Here is a 6,259-nt window from a genome sequence, read left to right as displayed (position 1 = left end):
ATTTGCATTCACATCTCCATGGAGGTTATTTGGCCCTGCACCTCCAGTCATTTTTCATTGAATTTGAATGATATGCTTAGATATTGCCTCTTTATTTCAATCTGCATTTTACCATCAAAAGTACAAAATGCAAGACATGTTATTTTATCTACAGTTTATCATGGATCAGTTACTGCTTGAAAATACTCACTTATTGAGAAGATACCTATTCTTGGGTATATGGGTTCCTTGCAAGGTCTTTCAGGGCTAATGGACCTCGACTTCATTTTATGGAAAACTGATCAGGGTTAAATTTCGGTTTCAAGTTCATAACTCAAATAATACGAGCAATAAGTCAACTATATGTGGTGTAAGAAATTATAGTAAGTTGTAGATGTTTTACTGTCGGGTTTCATCTGACTTGGGATCTTATTTTCATGGTTCATTGGACAATGTTGAGTGTTTTGTGATATGGTTTATATTTAATATACTATATTTTACCAATTATATAAGCAAGCTATTAGCCACTATATATGGAATGGTTGTAAGGTTTACATGTATGTCTTAAAAGATTCATCTGACCTTGACTTCATTTTCATGGTTCATTGGTCTATGTTAATTTTACATGGTTTTGTCAGTTTATCAAGTACCAAAAGCATTAGATCAATTATATTTGGCATATGACTGATTGTAAGGTAAACATGTCTGTCTGGTTAGGTTCAACTCAATGTGACCTCATTTACATTGATCACTGACAAATGATAATGCTAAGTTTCTAAGAAACTGTAGATAAATCTTCATATTTCAGACTTGCAACATAAATTCAGTTATAAGTAATACAGGCAAGACAGTTCATTGTGTGTATATATATATATATATAAGTACGTCTGAGTCAGTGACAACCCTACAACAGATGTATCCATCGGATCGCCATCAATGAAGGGAAGAACCAAAAATTTGCGAAAGCAAATTTAAAAGATCTAACATTGTTGGGTTGATGTTTAGACGAGTTGTATATATATATATATATATATATATATATGTTTGTATTATTGAGAAAGAAATAAACTCTTTCCCCAGAATCAGTTAAGTGTTTACCTAGCAATTTAAATTCTTGCAAATAGGAATCTCCATTGAATTATACTGTACTTATTATTTCCTTTGAGTTGATTCAATGGAAACTTTAAAATCTCTCCTTGAATAACCCATCAATCATTACTAATTTGGCTGTTTACTCTTGGTATTGATTCACTTATTATGAAATCAGTTTTGACTGTACAATAAGAAAGACCCAAATCACTGTTAATAGTATCCATATAGGCAAATATTTATCCTCCTTCCCTCTTCTGTGTTTCCATCAGTATATTTCTATGTTCTTCTGTCAATTCCATGATTGTTTTGTCGCATTTGTCTCCAGAATACTTCAGAGCCTCATGTGTGATGTATTTTAAAATTCATTGCTCAACAACTTCCTATTAACCAATACTAATACATGTACTGTTCATATATATTCTTGCACATAATTAATTGCCTTCTGTGACATTTTGTCCAATTTGTCTTAGGAACAATAAATCAAGGCTTTCAGAAATTTGAAATCAATCTGACATGCATTTCAGATCACCAGTTTGAGCGAAAGTTGCATATTTTTACACCCCCTTCATGTTGTGGTATTTACAAAAGGTTTTTACTGTGGATTCATTTATTTTTCGTGGGTACCAATTTTTGTGTGCCTTTGAGTGGCGATGTTATTTCGTGGATTTGCCAAAATCTACATACAACCTGATAGAAAACCACGAAAATTGGTATCCAACGAATAATAATGAATCCACAATAGGACATTAAATAAAATTAATCAAAGTGCTGGATAGCACCTCTGGAAAGTTTGCAACTGTAGCTGTGTATTATTCCAAAAAGGTTATAGACATGTATTATTTCAAAAATGTATTTCATCACAGCTTGGATGTTTTAAACTAAACCATTGTCTTGTCAGTAATTATCAAAAATCACTTTTTTCATGTTTGTCATAAAAAGTTTTGATATTTTCTATTGCAACCTAAAATGTAGATCTAAAATATTGAAATATACAGAAAGCTCTGATGATTTCTTTTTAAGTACCCATGCCATGTCAACATCAAGGGCCTGTGAATTAGTATTTTGGTTTAGATCCTTCATATTTGTTTTTAGTCAATTAACACGTAAGTTTTTTTGTTTGAATTGCTCCACATGTTTCCTATCGGGGCCTTTTATAGCGTTCTCCATGTATATGGTACAGATATTTCTCATTATTGACGACCATATGGTGGCCTATAGTTATTAATACATTTTCCTCCTTTGAACTCTTTTGGATAGCATTGGTTCTTTGCAAAAAATACCACATCCTTTTTTATAAATAAGACAGTTACAGTAACTTAAATCAATACAAATGTAATGAAAGTGAATTTATATTAAAGGCTTTTATCAAAAATAGGGACACAAATGATGCCCCCGTTAGCATTAATGTTATAAAGGGTCACAACTCAAGAACTGTAAATGTGCATGACGCTACCAAAATGTGTACTTGATCTGAGTTATGGGGTAATAAGCATTGTGTATACATTCTAATTACACAGTATTGCGCAATAGATTTGTTAGATCTTGACATTTGTTTTGTGTCAGAAACCTATATATTATGTCAAAAATTTGATCGCAATCCAAATTCAGAGCTATCAAGCTTGAATGTTGTGTCTATACTTGCCCCAACTGTTCAGGGTTTCGACCTCTGTGGTCGTATAAAGATGTGCCCAGTGGAGCATCTGGTTCCATTTGTAACGCGGCACAACCCTAGAGCAGTAAAAATTACTCCACCAAAATTCAAGATTGATCTTTGTTTTATTGTTAAAAGTATTAACACTGTATAAATTTCATAACATTTGGTTGAGTGAACTTAAGTTAGATAACTGAAACGAAAATAGTCAGCAATTTTTATACGACCGCAAATTTTGAAAAAATTTTCGTCGTATATTGCTATCACGTTGGCGTCGGCGTCGTCGTCGTCGTCGTCGTCGTCGTCATCGTCGTCGTCGTCGTCGTCGTCGTCGTCATCGTCGTCGTCGTCGTCGTCGTCCGGCGTCCGAATACTTTTAGTTTTCGCACTCTAACTTTAGTAAAAGTGAATGGAAATCTATGAAATTTTAACACAAGGTTTATGACCACAAAAGGAAGGTTGGTATTGATTTTGGGAGTTTTGGTCCCAACATTTTAGGAATTAGGGGCCAAAAAGGGCCCAAATAAGCATTTTCTTGGTTTTCGCACTATAACTTTAGTTTAAGTTAATAGAAATCTATGAAATTTTGACACAAGGTTTATGACCACAAAAGAACGGTTGGGATTGATTTTGGGAGTTTTGGTCTCAACAGTTTAGGAATTAGGGGCCAAAAAAGGGCCCAAATAAGCATTATTCTTGGTTTTCGCACAATAACATTAGTTTAAGTAAATAGAAATCAATGAAATTTAAACACAATGTTAATGACTACAATAGGAAGGTTGGTATTGATTTTGGGAGTTTAGGTCCCAACAGTTAAGGAATTAGGGGCCAAAAAGGGACCCAAATAAGCATTTTTCTTGGTTTTCGCACCATAACGTTAGTATAAGTAAATAGAAATCTATGAAATTTAAACACAAGGTTTATTACCATAAAAGGAAGGTTGGGTTTGATTTTGGGAGTTTTGGTCCCAACAGAATAAGGGGCCCAAAGGGTCCAAAATTAAACTTTGTTTGATTTCATCAAAATTGAATAATTGGGGTTCTTTGATATGCCGAATCTAACTGTCATGACTGTGTATGTAGATTCTTAACTTTTGGTCTGTTTTCAAATTGGTCTACATTAAGGTCCAAAGGGTCCAAAATTAAACTTAGTTTGATTTTGACAAAAAATCAATCAGTTAGGTTCTTTGATATGCTGAATCTAAAAATGTACTTAGATTCTTGATTATTGGCCCAGTTTTCAAGTTGGTCCAAATCGGGGTCCAAAATTAAACTTTGTTTGATTTCATCAAAAATTGAATAAATGGGGTTCTTTGATATACCAAATCTAACTGTGTATGTAGATTCTTCATTTTTGGTACTGTTTTCAAATTGGTCTACACTAAAGTCCAAAGGGTCCAAAATTAAACTTAGTCTGATTTTAACAAAAATTGAAATCTTGGGGTTCTTTGATATGCTGAATCCAAAAATGTACTTAGATTTTTTATTATGGGCCCAGTTTTCAAGTTGGTCCAAATCAGGATCTAAAATTATTATATTAAGTATTGTGCAATAGCAAGTTTTTTCAATTGCACAGTATTGCACAATGGCAAGAAATATCTAATTGCACAATATTGTGAAATAGCAAATTTTTTTTTAATTAGAGTTATCTTTCTTTGTCCAGAATAGTAAGCAAGAAATATCTAATTGCAAAATATTGTGCAATAGCAAGATTTTTTTTTAATTGGAGTTATCTTTCTTTGTCCAGAATCAACTTAAATCTTTGTTATATACAATATACAATGTATATTCACTTTTTACTACCAACTGATAAATTAAAATAATCTTTACCATTCAGTGATAACAAGCAGTTTTTTTACATCTTATTTCCTTATCTTATCTAAAATGTTTTTAGATAATGTATGTTGGACATTTGCCAGACATGACTATGATGTCATTTTCTATTTTTATTTGCCCATTACTTTATGTAAATAACTTCATTGGAAATTTGCCAATATAAAATGTTGCTGATGAAGTTTTTTTTTATTGTTTTATACAATAAACAATGTATATTCACTTTTACTACCAACCAATCTTTACCATTCAGTGATAACAAGCACTTTATTTTACATTTTAATATTTTATGATGTATTTAAAAGAGTAGTTATTGTTGCAAACTCCATTAGAAATTTGAATTGATATCAGTTTTGGAAAAAAGGAAACGGGGATGTGAAAAAAGGGGGGGGGGGGGTTAAATTTTTCTCATTTCAGATTTCATAAATAAAAAGAAAATTTCTTCAAACATTTTTTTGAGAGGATTAATATTCAACAGCATAGTGAATTGCTAAAAGGCAAAAACAAACTTTTAAGTTCATTAGACCACATTCATTCTGTGTCAGAAACCTATGCTGTGCCAACTATTTAATTTTAGATTTAAAAAGTTTGAAGAAGAAATCTTTAATTGTAAAATTTGTAAAATCTTGACATTTGTTTTGTGTAAAAAAAAACCATGTAATGTCAAAAATTTGATCACAATCCAAATTCAGAGCTGTATCACGCTAGAATGTTTTGTCCATACTTGCCCCAACTGTTCAGGGTTCGACCTCTGCGGTCGTATAAAGCTGCGCCCTGCGGAGCACCTGGTTTACATATGTAAAGGGGCATAACTCTAAAATGGTATAACTATCGCCACCAAAATTCAAACTTGATCAGTGTTTGTGGTAATGAGCATTGTGTATAAGATTCATAGCATTTGGTTAAGACAAACTAAAGTTAGAGAACAAAAACTTAAATTTCAAGCAACTTTCCTTTTTGTAAAGTAGCAAAAAATGCTAGAATGGTAAAAGTGACGCAATTAAATTCAAACTTGACTTGTGAATTGTGGTTATAAGCATTGCGTATAAGTTTCATACAATTTGGTTCAGGCAAACTAAAGTAAGAGAACAGAAACGAATTTTGGGATGTACGGAGGTACATGTACGTACAAGTAAGGGAAGGACATACATACTTACAGCAGAACAAGGATAAAACTCAATACGGTGGGAGCATAACAACAGCAGTATGACCACAGGAATAAAAAGTTTATATACACTAGATTCATAGAGGTGCTTATAACCTGTAACACATCTAGTTGCTGTTGTGAAATTAAGCATTGTCTTATGAGTTAAGAACATTTGAGAATTTTTGTTTTAAGCCATTCATTTGATATATTACGGTAATCATTGCCTCTGTGTTTGGGTGACAAAGCAATTGAAATCTATTAATATAGGGCATGTATGCCTTAAAACTTTTCCAGATGCACAGGTTGCTATTTGTCTGTAATCTATCTAAATTTTGAGGTGAAAATGCAGCCATTTTAGCCAAAGGGTACACATCATGAACCTTATAATCATTTCTATAGAACTTGTCTTGATACCCTGAGCTATAATATTCGAAGAAGTAGTTGCTGACTCGGTTGCTTTTAATACGGATGCTATATGATACGAATTTACAATAACACACCAGAAGTGGTATGATGTAAATTATTGGAAGAAGACTGAAGAAGAACTGACGTTGGGTC

The sequence above is a fragment of the Mytilus edulis genome, chromosome 2, assembly GCF_963676685.1.
Source record: "Mytilus edulis chromosome 2, xbMytEdul2.2, whole genome shotgun sequence".
In the NCBI taxonomy this organism is placed as follows: Eukaryota; Metazoa; Mollusca; class Bivalvia; order Mytilida; family Mytilidae; genus Mytilus; species Mytilus edulis.
Note: the sequence above shows the minus strand (reverse complement) of the source record.